Source organism: Globicephala melas, chromosome 17, assembly GCF_963455315.2.
Source record: "Globicephala melas chromosome 17, mGloMel1.2, whole genome shotgun sequence".
In the NCBI taxonomy this organism is placed as follows: domain Eukaryota; kingdom Metazoa; phylum Chordata; class Mammalia; order Artiodactyla; family Delphinidae; genus Globicephala; species Globicephala melas.
This window is the reverse complement of record NC_083330.1, coordinates 39,389,971-39,405,178: the sequence shown is the minus strand read 5'-3', so window position 1 is coordinate 39,405,178 and position 15,208 is coordinate 39,389,971. Positions and strand designations below refer to the sequence as shown.

At 39.2% G+C, this 15,208-nt stretch overlaps 1 non-coding gene across 1 annotated transcript; it reads left to right on the top strand.

The window, feature by feature from the left end:
• Positions 1–14,807: 14,807 nt before the first annotated feature.
• On the top strand, positions 14,808–14,936 carry LOC115856702 (small nucleolar RNA SNORA70). The gene has a single exon (XR_004040951.1). It is a non-coding gene; the product is annotated as a small nucleolar RNA SNORA70 (small nucleolar RNA).
• Positions 14,937–15,208: the final 272 nt, after the last annotated feature.

Genomic DNA, 15,208 nt, shown 5'->3' with positions numbered 1-15,208 from the left:
ACTCAATATCTTGTAGTATACTATAATGGAGAAGAATCTGAAAAAGAACATATGCATATGTATGTATAACTGAATCACTTTGCTGTGCACTTGAAACTAATGCAACATTGTAAACTACTTCAATTAAAAAAAATTTTAAGTAAAATCTTAAAAAATGAAATAAAATTACGAATGTAGAAAACAAACTTATAGTTATCAGGGGATAAGGAGGGGAGGGATAAATTGGGAGCTTGGAATTGACATATACATACTACTATATATAAAACAGATAACTAACAAGAACCTGCTATATAGCACAGGGAACTCTACTCAATACTCTGTAATGGCCTATATGGAAAAAAGAATCTGAAAAAAAAAAATAGTGGATATATGTATGTGTATAACTGACTCACTTTGCTGTACACCTGAAACTAACACTAAAACTAACACTAACATTGTAAATAAACTGCACTCCAATAAAAAATTTTAGAAAGAGACAAAAAAAATAAAAATGAAAAAATAAAATCACGCATCTGTGTATATAAATATATAAAGATGCAAATATAAAATAATTATTTTAAAAGCATTTATTCAGTGGTTTCTCATTGTCCTTGGGATCAAGTCCAAAAACTATAACACGGCTGATAGACCTTTTAGGAGTGAAACTCCCGACTCCTTCCCCAGTCTCCTCTGTCTCTTGCATTGTTTACTTCACTCTCTCTGCTCCAGAAACCCCTAACTTCTTTCACTTCCTCTGAAACTCCTGCCCCTGTCCACTGTCCCTTCTCTTCAGAACACTCTTCTCCAAACTGCCCACTTTTGCTCTATTCAGTCTTTAAGTCTCAGTTTAGATTTTACTTCCTTGGAGAGGCCTTGTCCCACCCCACACCAACTTTCTCATGGTAGTCCAAACTGCAAGAGAATCATCCAGATCCTCGTTTAAAATGCAGATCCCTTGTTTCCACTCAGAGCTGCTGAATCAGACTCCTGTGGCAGGGTGGGTGAGAATTCTTCTGCATTCTCCAAAGAAGATATACAGATTGCCAACAAACACATGACAGGATGCTCATCACTAATCATCAGAGAAATGCAAATCAAAACTACAATGTGGTATCACCTCACACGGGTCAGAATGGCCATCCTCAAAAAATATACAAACAATAAATGCTGGAGAGGGTGTGGAGAAAAGGGAATCCTCTTGCACTGTTGGTGGGAATGTAAATTGATACAACCACTATAGAGAACAGTATGGAGGTTCTTAAAAAACTAAAAATAGAACTACCATACGACCCAGCAATCCCACTACTGGAATATACCCTGAGAAAACCATAATTCAAAAAGAGTCATGTACCACAATGTTCATTGCAGCTCTATTTACAATAGCCAGGACATGGAAGCAACCTAAGTGTCCATCGACAGATGAATGGATAAAGAAGATGTGGCACATATATACAATGGCATACTACTCAGCCATAAAAAGAAATGAAATTGAGTTATTTGTAGTGAGGTGGATGGACCTGGAGTCTGTCATACAGAGTGTAGTAAGTCAGAAAGAGAAAAACAAATACTGTATGCTAACGCATATATATGGAATCTTAAAAAAAAAAAAAACGGTTCTGACGAACCTAGTGGCAGGGCAGGAATAAAGACGCAGACATAAGAGAACAGACTTGAGGACACAGGAAGGGGAAGGGTAAGCTGGGACGAAGTGAGAGAGTGGCATGGACATATATACACTACCAAATGTAAATTAGATAGCTAGTGGGAAGCAGCTGCATAGCACAGGGAGATCAGCTTGGTGCTTTGTGACCATGGAGAGGGGTGGGATAGGGAGGGTGGGAGGGAGATGCAAGAGGGAGGGGATATGGGGATATATGTATGCATATAGCTGACTCACTTTGTTATACAGCAGAACCTAACACAACATTGTAAAGCAATTATACACCAATAAAGATGTTAAAAAAAGTTTAAAAAATTAAAAAATAAAATGTGCGAACTGTGCCACGGGCTAGTTAAATCTCCATAACACACTGAACTTTCTCCTTTAAGATCCATCACAAGTGTTACTGTTTATTTAATGCAGGGATGGGCAACCAGGTAGAATATATTTTAGGCTTGACACACCAAGAGGCAAAATCAAGGATGTTAACATAGGTACTTATATAACAAGATAGAAAACAAATTTTCACAAACTTTTAAATAAAATTTTTAACAAAATTAAAAACACAATGGAATATAATTTTTTGTAATACAAGTCTACTAATGAAGAAAACGGAATTTTTTTTGTTGGGATGACATTTTGCTTAATTAGGGTCGAAGTTAGTGTTTTCTAATAGTGTAGTAGAAACACGGCCTTGCTCTTCTACAACGCTTTCCCTTGCTTCTCTGCAACACAGTGTGTGAGTGGTCATAAGTCAATATCTCTTTGAAAAAAAAGGTGCTACACAGCACCTCTTTGGATCATCACACATGCACACACACACACACACACACACACATTCACCAAAGATGAACAAAAGTGCCAATAAATCTACTCAAATCAGCCTCTAGAATTTCACTACTCCTTTACTTACATGCCTTCTCTGTTCTGGCAATCAATTCACTTCCCTATCCTTTACTGAGTAAAACAAAGTCAACTGCCTGTAGTCAATATATATATTTTTTAACATCTTTATTGGAGCATAATTGTTTTACAATGGTGTGTTAGTTTCTGCTGTATAACAAAGTGAATCAGCTATACATATACATATATCCCCATATCCCCTCCCTCTTGCATCTCCCTCCCACCCCTCTGGGTGGTCACAAAGCCCTGAGCTGATCTCCCTGTGCTATGCAGCTGCTTCCCACTAGCTATCTATTTTACATTTGGTAGTGTATATATGTCAATGCTACTCTCTCATTTCATCCCAGCTTACCCTTCCCCATCCCCATGTCCTCAAGTCCATTCTCTACATCTACATCTTTATTCCTGTCCTGCCCCTAGGTTCTTCAGACTTTTTTTTTTTTTTTTTAGATTCCATATATATGTGTTAGCATACAGTATTTGTTTTTCTCTTTCTGGCTTACTTCACTCTGTATGACAGACTCTATGTCCATCCACCTCACTACAAATAACTCAATTTCGTTTCTTTTTATGGCTGAGTAATATTCCATTGTATATATGTGCCACATCTTCTTTATCCATTCATCTGTCAATGGACAAGTAGTCAATATATTTTAAAGCCAACTTTCCAGGTAGAAATGGGCACTTCTTAGAGTCAGAACTAGAAGCCAAATATAAAAGATGACTGACTATATGTCCATAGGAAAATGCTCAAAGTCATTCTAGGTCCTGACACTCCAAGGTAAGGAGTTGTATTCTTGCCTTCCAAATTTCACATGATTTTTCTCTTATTGTCTTCTTTAGTTTCTGGACATAGAGAGACATGGCAAAGTCAAAAGTGCATTAAGGGCTTCCCTGGTGGTGCAGTGGTTAAGAGTCCGCCTGCCGATGCAGGGACGCGGGTTCGTGCCCCAGTCCGGGAAGATCGCACATGCCACAGAGCGGCTGGGCCCGTGAGCCATGGCCGCTGAGCCTTCACGTATGGAGCCTGTGCTCCGTGCATTAAAAGAAAATACAGATTAATAGAGTAGGGAAAATTTTCCTAACTGTGTGGTTCAAAATCCAAAAAGCTTCACCAAATTAAAAGTGAAAGAATTTGCATAGCAAAGAAAAAAATACACCAACATAATATGCAACTAAAAAGACAAATGACCCTCTGGACGGCTGTTTGGAAATATATATTTATATTTTTCAAAAAGACAAATGACAAACTGGAAAAATATTTATAATTTACATATAAAGAGCCTTTAAAAATGGAGAGGAAAAAGACCAAAAACCCTATAGAAGTTTTCACTAGAGATATAATCAGACAATTCATTGAAAAATAAATGCAAATTACTCTTACTCATATGAAAAAATGCTCAACCTCTTTCATGATAAGAGAAATACAAATTAAAACTGCAGTCAGATGCAATTTCTCACCTGCCATATCGGCAAAACCCCAAATCTTTGACATCATACTTTGTTGGCAAGACTTTGGGGAACAGACACTCTCATAATTTGATGATGGGAACGTAAAATGGTATAACTCCTATGCAGGGGAATTTGGCAGTATCCAGCAAAATGTCATATGCATTTACCCTTTGACCCAGCCATCCCACTTCTAGGAATCTCTCCCACAGAAACATTGGCAAAGATACAAAAAGACACATGCACAAGGCTATTCATCTTAGCATTACTTGAAATAGCTAAAAGCTGGAAATAACCCAAAGGTCCACCAATAGGGGTCTGGTGGAATTAACTATAGTATATCCACCCTAAGGGGTTCTAGGCAGCAGTAAAAAGAAATGAAGATTCTCCTTTTAGACTATACATAATATATATACACTACATGACTCTCAAACTTTCTCAATCCATAGTCCCCTTAGTGTCTCAATAATTTTTCATGGTAACCCTAAGCCAAAAGAAATGCCCAGTAGTTTCACTTGTTAATGGCCTTAAATCAACCACAAGTAATAACGGATGAGAGAGGGAAAGGAGGACCAGAGAGGATGATGCTGAAGAAAGAAAGGGAGGAGATGGTATCAAGAAGAGAGAAGTGAACAGTTTCTAGGGACACAGAAAGGGCAATAAAATAAAGAAAGAAAAGGGTCCCCTGTAGTTGGCAAATAGTGAATTCAGTCAGGGTGAATTTAGCGCAGAAATGAGGGCAGAAGAAAAATAGGGAGATGTGTATCCTGCATCAGAGGGAAATAACCAGAAGATGATCAGATGATGTCAATATGACAGAGGAGTGTGGGGAATAGCCAGAAAGCATGATCCCAAATAGAGGAAAGGACTTTACCAGCGGGTTAAAAGCCATGGTTTAGAAGCACGGGTCTACAATCCCTTACGCAAAATCCCTTGGGGCAGGATTTGTTTCTGGATTCAGAATTTTTAAGATTTTAGAAAATTAATCATGGAACACATACAGTTAATACGTAACACCTGGGAAGCACTTCATAACCAAACACACTAATATTTCTTCAGACAGAGGTATGAATATTAAGAGTAAACAGGATGAATAGATTCCCATCAGTTTACATCTATTTTTGTCACCATATAAAATACAAAAAGCTTTCAGTTCTCAATGCATTTCTTTATTTCAGAATCGCAAGTAAGGAATTGTGGGCTGGTAGCAGAGAAATGCTAAGAGCAGGTCTACAACAGGTTTCTTCTGAGCAGACGGTGAAAGGGACATTCACTAAGAAGATAAGGATAGAGAATCAAGCAAAAGGAGGATCAGCCAGGAGGGCAACATGGAAGAGGAGTAGAGGACTCTGCATAGAGGCTTGGCATTGGGGGCAAGGATCAAGGTGCCAAGGAAATGGGGCTCAGCTGAATTGATGGTGGGCTTGAGTAAGTTAAGTTCCAAGAGATATCAGAAAGATAATAAGATTAAAAGACTGCCTCTTTGGGGACTTCCCTGGTAGCGCAGTGGATAAGAATCCACCTGCCAACACAGGGGACACAGGTTCAATCCCTGGTCTGGGAAGATCCCGCATGCCGCAGAGAAACTAAGACCATGCGCCACAACTACTGAGCCTGCGCTCTAGAGGCCGCACCCCTAGAGCCTGTTGCTCCGCAACAAGAGAAGCCCCCACTCAACTAGAGTCAAGACTGTGTGCAGCAATAACGACCCAATGCAGCCAAAAATCAATAAAATTAAGTCTTTTAAAAAAATAAAAGACTACATCCTTTGTTATTTACCGAATGGAAAACTGAAGAGAGGCTCTTTTGGAGTCTTTTGAAGTCTTTTGAAGAGAAGTCTTACCAAAGAAGCTAAGGGGTGGGGAAGGCTTTCAAAATGCACCCTCTCTGTGGAATCACAGCTTCTAGGGTTGACCAGGGTGCTTAAGGCTTTGGGCTTACAGTGCAGGATGTCTCCTCAAGTGCTCAGGCAAGAGAAGGCCCGTGTATCTCACAGGGCAGGGCATAGAGCTCTGCTATCCCTTTCCTGGGAAGCTGTGGGGAAAAAAATTCCCCCGGGTTTCTTGCCTTCCTCCCTAATGAAGGTCACTCCTGAGGACCAGAGGTTAATGCTTTTCATGTTCTTGGAACATCCTAGATAAAAGGCATGTCTTAAAGCAAACATGTAATTTTACATGCCTATGGAATGCCTTTTGTACCATGCAGTCGAGGTTTAACAGTATGTGTAGAGATTATGTTTGGCTTGTTCTAATAAAATTTAATACGTTCCCATCAGTCTGGAAAGACTCTTCAGCTTCAGCCAAAGTTTTTCCTTAAAGACTCACGTGCAATGAACCCAGTGAAGGTAAGTCCCTGCCATGGAGACATGGTCAGGAGCGGAGGGGGAGACCACGCACAACAGAGGATTCATGCCAGAGTTTGAAGGCAGAACCAGACCCCAGGTACTGTCATTCCTGCATCATGCACTTCAGCTGAGTGGGCAGAGATTACTAAACATCACATTAAACCATCCAGCTCCCTTTCACAAAAGTCACAGATGGAGTGAGGGAAACACCAGGTCTCGGTGCTGGCCAGGGTCCCAGGGGAAGGCAGCGGGTTTATGAACACCTGAGAGCAGGCATGTGAGTTGGTGTTTAAACAGTTCCAACATATCATCAAGGGCTTCAGCCAAGTTAATGAGAACCAGAGCTCCAGACCAAAACGCTTATTTTGAAAATACCTATTTTTCAAAGATTTTGCATTTTAAATTAAACCATATGAGTAATTGTATCCTAGCTTCATACTCCATTCTGTAAAAGAAAATTCTCGTTCCCTAACTTGGGAAAGAACGTCATCATTTTGCAAAAGGGGAAGTAAGCTCGTGGGGAGGGGGGTAGAGAGTAGAGCCCTGGGTTGTCCACAGCTAAGCCCAAGCAGCCATCAGGCAACTTTGACCAACAGGTAGGCAAAGGCCACTGGGAAGAGTTTCCAGATCACTACCTTGCCCTCCCCCAGAAATCCAAATTCACCTTGTAGGCTGATTCTGCTTCCACCTTGCTTCTATAGGAGGTGAGAACTGGTCATAATCCAGTGAATTTAAGGCATTTGAAATTCATGTAATGAAAAGACCTCTGTAAAGGCCAGGCGTTGTTTGATGGCCTTTAAATGGGACAAATTCATTTTGTTGGAATAGGGGCATATTTGTTCTTTCTATTTTTTCTTTATTTAATTTTTGTTTTGTTTTGTTTTGTTTTGTTTTGTCCTAGGAGTTATCTGACCTTTCTGGGTTTTTTTAAACTTCCAGGAGTTGTGTGTTGCTCTGAGCAGCTCTTTTCAGAAAAACTGGTTAAGGTTTAACTGATGATAGGCCCTCAGACTACAAGTTCCTAATGAGGTCCTTAACAGACCTAATTTTATTGTTCCCTTTTCTTTGACTTGGTGATGTACCCAAAACTATTCAGTTCTAGAATAAATATTTCATCTTCAGAATCAACTAAGGAGCCATCCTGGTGGCGCAGTGGTTGAGAGTCCGCCTGCCGATGCAGGGGACGCGGGTTCGTGCCCCAGTCCGGGAGGATCCCACATGCCGCGGAGCGGCTGGGCCCGTGAGCCATGGCCGCTGAGCCTGTGCGTCCGGAGACTGTGCACCGCAACGGGAGAGGCCATGGCAGTGGGAGGCCCGCGTACTGCAAAAAAAAAAAAAAAAAAACTTGCTATTTCTACAAGAGGCATTCATTCCCCCAATTAAACTGTTAAGTAAGGTGATGATGGGAGGATGCAAAGAGCACATGAGGAAACAGATAAATAGAGGGGTCAAATGGAGTCAAGCAGAGAGTTGCAAGTTCAAATCTTCCTTCTGCCACTGGATCCTGTGTGTAGTCATCTGCCAGTCTTGTGAATAGAAATTCATCTGTACAGAGCTTTGTCACTTACCAAACACTCTTGTGCAAACCTCATTTAATTTTCATTCATAAACCCCATTTTCATGACAAGGAAACTGAGATGCAAAGAAGTTAATCTGACTTGACCAATGTCTCAGAATTAGAAAGTGCCAGAACCAGGACTCAAACCAAGCTCTGTTAAACTCCAAAGCCCCTTCTTTTAAGACTCAGATTTGCATTCATCTGTCGTTGGACATTTAGGTTGTTTCCATGTCCTGGCTATTGTAAATAGTGCTGCAATGAACATTGGGGTACATGTGTCCTTTTGAACTATGGTTTTCTCAGGGTATATGCCCAGTAGTGGGATTGCTGTGTCGTATGGTAGTTCTATTTTTAGTATTTTAAGCAACCTCCATACTGTTCTCCACAGCGGCTGTATCAATTTACATCCCCACCAACAGTGCAAGAGGGTTCCCTTTTCTCCACACCCTCTCCAGAATGGAAGATGTGGTACCTATACACAACGGAATATTACTCAGCCATAAAAAGAAATGAAATTGGGTCATTTGTAGACATGTGGATGGGCCTAGAGTCTGTCATACAGAGTGAGATAAGCCAGAAAGAGAAAAACAAATATCATATATTAATGCATATAAGTGGAATCTAGAAAACTGGTACAGATGAACCTATTTGCAGGGCAGGACTAGAGACACAGACATAGAGAACGGACATATGGACACAGAGGAGGAAGGGGAGGGTGGGATGAATTGGGAGATTAGGATTGACGTATATACACTACCATGCATAAAAAAGATAGCTAGCGGGAACATCCTATAATGAACAGGAAGCTCAGCTCGGTGCTCTGTGATGACCTAGAAGGGTGGGATTGGGGGAGGGGGTGGGAGGGAGGTCCAAAAGGGAGGGGATATATGTATACACATAGCTGATTCACTTCATTGTACAGCAGAAACTAACACAACATTGTAAAGCAATTATACTCCAATTAAAAAAAAAAGACTCAGATTTGCAAAGTAAGAATTATGACAAACTAGACCCCAGGAACTTAGTATTAATTCATTGATTTGCATCCAGCTGTGATATGATAGAAGGAGTAAGGCATCTACTTCTAAATTCATACTCTTACAAATGGTATGACCTGGCACTAGCCATCTGACCTGAGTTTCAGTTCCCTCAATTGAAAAGTGAAACTAATAATTACACTTATCTCTTAGTCTTGTTGTCAAGGTTATATGAGAAAATGAATGAGGAAGCATCTATCATACAGGACCTCAGTAGATGTTGATTGGTTAAGTAAGTTACTCAAAAAGAAATACAGCATAGTGTCTAAGTCCTTGGCCTCTGGCTGGTTCTATAGACTCAAATCCCAGCTCTACCACTTAGTGGCATCACCTTGGGCAAACTTCTTTAGTTCTTGGAAAAGTGGAGATAATAATGGGGCTGTTGTGATAACCCCTGCAAGGTCTTAGAACAGTACCTGGCATATAGTATTATATAAATTTTTTAATTAGAATTATTATTAATATGAGTGAAAGTAGTTGATTTCTTGAGCATGTTAAGTAGTTTTACTACCACGTTTGGTGGAAAAGGAAGAACACAGGATTGCTACAGAAAATTTATATATGTTTTTTATTAACAGTGGGCATTATTATTTTTAAAGGAATGCCTCTCATGTTTCTCCTTTAATTTTATTTGGGTTTCAATTAACTGCTCTTTATTTTTATTTATTTACTTTTCCCACATATTGACTTATCTCTTCTCTTCTCTGCCAATTTAACTCCTCCCCATTCTAAAAAGATCATCAGAAATCCCATTACTCTCACAATGTGTGTGTAGACAAAAGCACGTGTAAACAAACACCCAGCTAATCTTAATATTTTATACAGTTCACAAAGGACTTTCATATACAATACAGATTCTCATTCAATGCTCTTGACAGACTATGGGGTAGATATTGTTAGAACTTTCATTTTACAGATAAGAAAATTCAGTCTTTGTACATCTGAGCAACTAGCCCAAGGACATACAGTTAAATTGACTACAGTTTTGCATTTTAGGGAAAATATTTTTTTCTTTTTACCTTTTGATCCTCTTCACCCATTTCTCCCACACGTACCCCACCCCACTCCTGTCCCGCCTCTGGCAGCCAACAATCTGTTCTCTGCATCTATGAGCTTGGTTTTTACTTTTTGGTTTGTTTGTTTAGATTCCACATATTTTAGAGATCATACAGTATTTGTCTTTCTCTGTCTGACTTATTCCACTTAGCTTAATGCCCTCAAGGTCCAGCCATGTTGTCAAAATGACAATATTTCATTCTTTTTTATGGCTGAATAATATCCCATTGTGTATATATATATATATATATATATATACCACAATCTCTTTAACCATTCATCCATGGATGGACACAGATTGTTTTCATGTCTTGGCTATTGTAAATAATACTGCAGTAAACATGGAGGTGCATATATCTTTTCAAATTGGTGTTTTCATTCTCTTCAGATAATTACCCAGAAATGGAATTTCTAGGTCATATGGTAGTCCCATGTTTAAGGTTTTGAGGAACTTCTATATTGTTTTCCCTAGTGGGTGCACCAATTTACATTTCCACCAAGAGTGTACAAGTGGTCTGTTTTCTCCACATCCTCACCAACACATGTTATTTCTTTTCTTTTTGAAAATAACCATTCTAACAGGTGTGAGGTGATAGCTCATTGTGGTTTTGATTTGCATTTCCCTGGAGATTAATGATGTTGAGCATCTTTTCATGTACCTGTTGCCCATCCGTATGTCTTCTTTGGAAAAATATCTATTAAGATCTTCTGCCCATTTTTTAATCGGATTGTTTTGGCGGTTGGTTTTGTCCTGTTTGGGTTTTTTGGCTGTTGAACTGTATGAGTTCTTTATATATTTTTATAAAAGTTTATTTGACTTATAGTATTATATTAGTTTCAGGTATACAACATAGTGATTTTGATTTTTTTTTTTTTTTTTTTTTTTTTGCGGTACGCGGGCCTCTTACTGTTGTGGCATCTCCCGTTGCAGAGCACAGGCTCCGGACGCGCAGGCTCAGCGGCCATGGCTCACGGGCCCAGCCTCTCCGCGGCATGTGGGATCTTCCCGGACCGGGGCACGAACCCATGTCCCCTGAATCGGCAGGCGGACTCTCAACCACTGCGCCACCAGGGAAGCCCCTTGATATTTTCATACATTATGAAATGATCATCATATGAGTCTAGTTACCATCCAACACCATACAAAGTGTTACAATATTATTGACTATTTTCCCTACACAGTACATTATATCCCCATGACTTATTTATTTTATAACTGGAAGTGTGTACCTCAATCTCCTTCACCAATTTCACTTACCTTCACACCCCCTGACTTTTGTTATTTTTGTTCTTTTGTATTTTAGATTCCACATATAAGTGAAATCTATGGTATTTGTCTTTCTCTGTCTGACTTATTTCACTCAGCATAATACCCTCTAGGTCCATCCATGCTGTCACAAATAACAAGATTTCACTCTTTTTCATGGCTGAGTAATTCCATTGTGTCTTATGTGTATGTGTTTATATATATCTTTCTTAACCATTTGTCTGTCGATGGACACTTAGGTTACTTCCATACATATTTTTTGGATATTAGCCCCTTATCAGGTGTGATTTGCAAATATTTTCTCCCCCATTCAGTAGGTTGCCTTTTCATTTTGTTGATGGTTTCTTTTGCTGTGCAGAGCTTTTTAGTTTGATGTAGTCTCACTTGTTTTATTTTTGCTTTTGTTTCTTTCGTTTTTGGTGTCAGATTCAAAAAATCATTGCCAAGACCTATGCAGAGGAGATGACTATGTTTTCTTCTAGGAGTTTTATGGTTTCCAGTCTTATGTTCAAGTCTTTAATACATTTTGAATTAATTTTTGTGTATGGTATAAAGCAGGAGCCCAACTTCAATCTTTTGTATGTGGCTGTCCAGTTTTCCCAACATCATTTATTGAAGAGACTGTCCTTTCCCCATTGTATATTCTTAGCTCCTTTGCTGTAAATTAATTGATCATATATGTATGGGTTTATTTCTGAGTGCTCTATTCTGTTCCACTGATTTATGTGTCTGTTTTTATGCCAATGCCATACTGTTTTAATTATTATAGCTTTATAATATGGTTTGAAGTCAGGGAGTGTGATGCCTCCAGTTTTATTCTTCTTTCTCAAGATTGTTTTGACTATCTGGGGTCTTTTGTGGTTCCATATAAACTTTAGGATTATTTGTTTTATTTCTGTGAAAAATGCCATTGGAATTTTGATAGGGATTGCACTGAATCTGTAGATTGCTTTGTATAGTATAGACATTTTAACAGTATTGTTTCTTTCATTCCATGCATACAGAATATCTTTCCATTTATTTGCATCTTCTATTTCTTTCATTAATGTCTTATAGTTTTCAATATACAGGGTTTTCACCTCCTTGGTTAAATTTATTCCCAGGTATTTTCTTTTTCTTGATTCAACTGTAAGTGGAATTGTTTTCTTAATTTCTCTTTTTGATAGTTCATTTGTAGTGTATAGAAATCCAAGAGTTTTGGGCTTCCCTCATGGAGCAGTGGTTAAGAATCCACCTGCTAGTGCAGGGGACACGGGTTCGAGCCCTGGGCCAGGAAGATCCCACATGCCGCAGAGCAACTAAGCCTGTGTGCCACAACTACTGAGCCTGCACTCTAGAGCCCATGAGCCACAGCTACTGAAGCCCGCATGCCACAACTACTGAAGCCCATGCACCTAGAGCCCATGCCCCACAACAAGAGAAGGCACTGCAATGAGAAGCCTGTGCACCGCAACGAAGAGTAGCCCCCGCTCGCCACAACTAGAGAAAGCCTGCGCACAGCAATGAAGACCCAACACAGCCATAATTAATTAATTAATTAATTAATTAAAAGAAAGAAATCCAAGAGTTTTTTTGTGTATTGATTGTGTATCCTGAAACCTTACTGAATTTGTCTATTAGTCCTAACAGCTTTTTTCATGGAGTATTTAGATTTTTCTATATATTATACTAGATAACCTGCAGATGGTGACAGTTTTTCTTTCTCCTTTCCAATTTGGATGCCTTTTATTTCTTTTTCTCACCTAAATTTCTCTGGCTACACTTTCCAATACTATGTTGAATAGAAAAGGTGAAAGTAGGCATCCATGTTTTTTTCCTGATCTTAGAGGAAAGCTTTCAAGTTTTCACCACTGAGTATGATATTAGTTATGGGCTTGTCATATATGGCCTGAATCATGTTGAGGCATATATCCTCTATACCCATATTTGTTGAGAGTTTTTGTCATAAATGGTGTTGAATTTTGTTAAATGCTTTTTCCACACATATCGAGATGATCATATGATTTTTATTCTTCATTTTGCTAATGTGATGTGTCACACTGACTGATTTGTGGTTGCTGAACTATCCTTGCATCCCTGAAATAAATCCCACTTGATCATGGTGCATGATCTTTTCAATGTATTGTTGAATTTTGTTCACAAATATTTTGTTGAGAAGTTTTGCATCTTTGTTCATCAGGGATATTGGCCTGTAATTTTCTTTTCTTGTGGTGTCCCTTTCTGGTTTTGGTATCAGGGTAATGCTGGCCTCATAAAATTAGTTTGGAAGCATTCCTTCCTCTTCAATGTTTTGAAAGAGTTTGAGAAAGATTGGTATTAATTCTTTGAATGTTTAGTAGAATTCACCAGTGAGGCCCTCTGGTACTGGACTTTTGTTTTAGGGGAGGCTTCTGATTGTGATTCAATCTCTGTACTAGTAATTGGTCTGTTCAGATTTTCTGTTTCCTTATGATTCAGTCTTGGTAGGTTGTATGTTTCTAGGAATGTATCCATTTCTTCTAGGTTGTCCAACGTGTTGGCATATAACTGTTCATTTTAATCTATAGTTTGTACTAAATGGCCCAAACCAGAAACTTAATGGTTGGTAAAGGAGACATAAATATATAGTTATGACTCAGTGAGTGATAATAGTAGATCATTTATGAAACTGATCAAAGACATCAATCTGATTTTTTCTACACCACTTTTTGGACATATATTTTGTTCCCAGCACCATGCTAGGACTGAAAACGCAAAGATGAATGAGGAAGGATTCCTGATTGTGAGAAACTTATCATCTATGGGAGAAACAGACAGGAAAACAAATAACTCTAACACACGTACTAAAACCTACATAAAGGTTAAGAGCAAAATGCTAAGCAAACATGACATCAAATGGTTTTATATTACTTAGTGATACAATTATGCATGGAAATTATCACCTTCTTGCTATAAGACACAAAGCAAGACTATCCAAGATCATTACCAGTGAATGAGATAAACTTCTATGTAACTTATTTCCCAAATATCAAATATCCAAAAAAATTATATGCCAATTGGTTTGGAGGGGTTTACTAATTTTAAAGTCCACACTAAAGAAACAAATGTCCCCTAAATACTCATATAAAGGCATTGATTGGCCAAGGATCCAGGCGTTTCAAGCTGTGATGACAAAGGCATAGACTCAGTGTGGGCAAGGGAATAAAGGGGAGAGAACCCCAGTGAAGAAAATAGAGTTTCTTGCATGGCTAACAAAAGAGAGAGATGATTACAGCAGCCAGACTGTAGGGATTCTGGCAAAATTATGGTGGTAGCGTGGCAGTAACCATATGTTTAAGAAATTAAAGACACTTCTAATTTCAAATATTTTAAATCATTACTCCCAGAAGTATATAAATATGTGCCAAACCTACATATCTTAATTTGGAGTTTTCAAAATATAGACAAAAGATTGCATTTAAATCTAGAAAACGATGTCCAAGGGGGGCATGTCAAGGTTAAGTTGGGCTAGTGGCTGGGAGAAAGTAGCCATGGAGTGCTGGGTTCAGTCCAAGATTAGAAAAGGGAGCACCTATTTGCAGCCAATTAAGCTGACTGTGCTCTTTTCCTCCATGGAGGCCTGGTGTGCAATGGCTGCAAACTCCTAGGTAGTGTATGCAGCCTGTTGCCTGCATGGGTTGCCCTGAGGGACCTTGGAGACAGCCCTTTCCAGTGGACATTTACATCTGGCATGCTGTCCCTAATCTAGGCTCCAGATTGGTATGCATGGTGCCTTTGAAAAGCCCCAGGGCACAGTGGCCAGGGTCCACATTGGCGAAGTCATAATGTCCATCTGCAAAACAAGCTGCGGAACAAGGAGCATGTGATCAAGGCCCTATGCAAGGCCAAGTTCAAGTTCCCTGGCCGCCAGAAGATCCACATCTCCAAGAAGTAGGGATTTGCTAAGTTTAATGTGGATGAATTTGAAAACATGGTG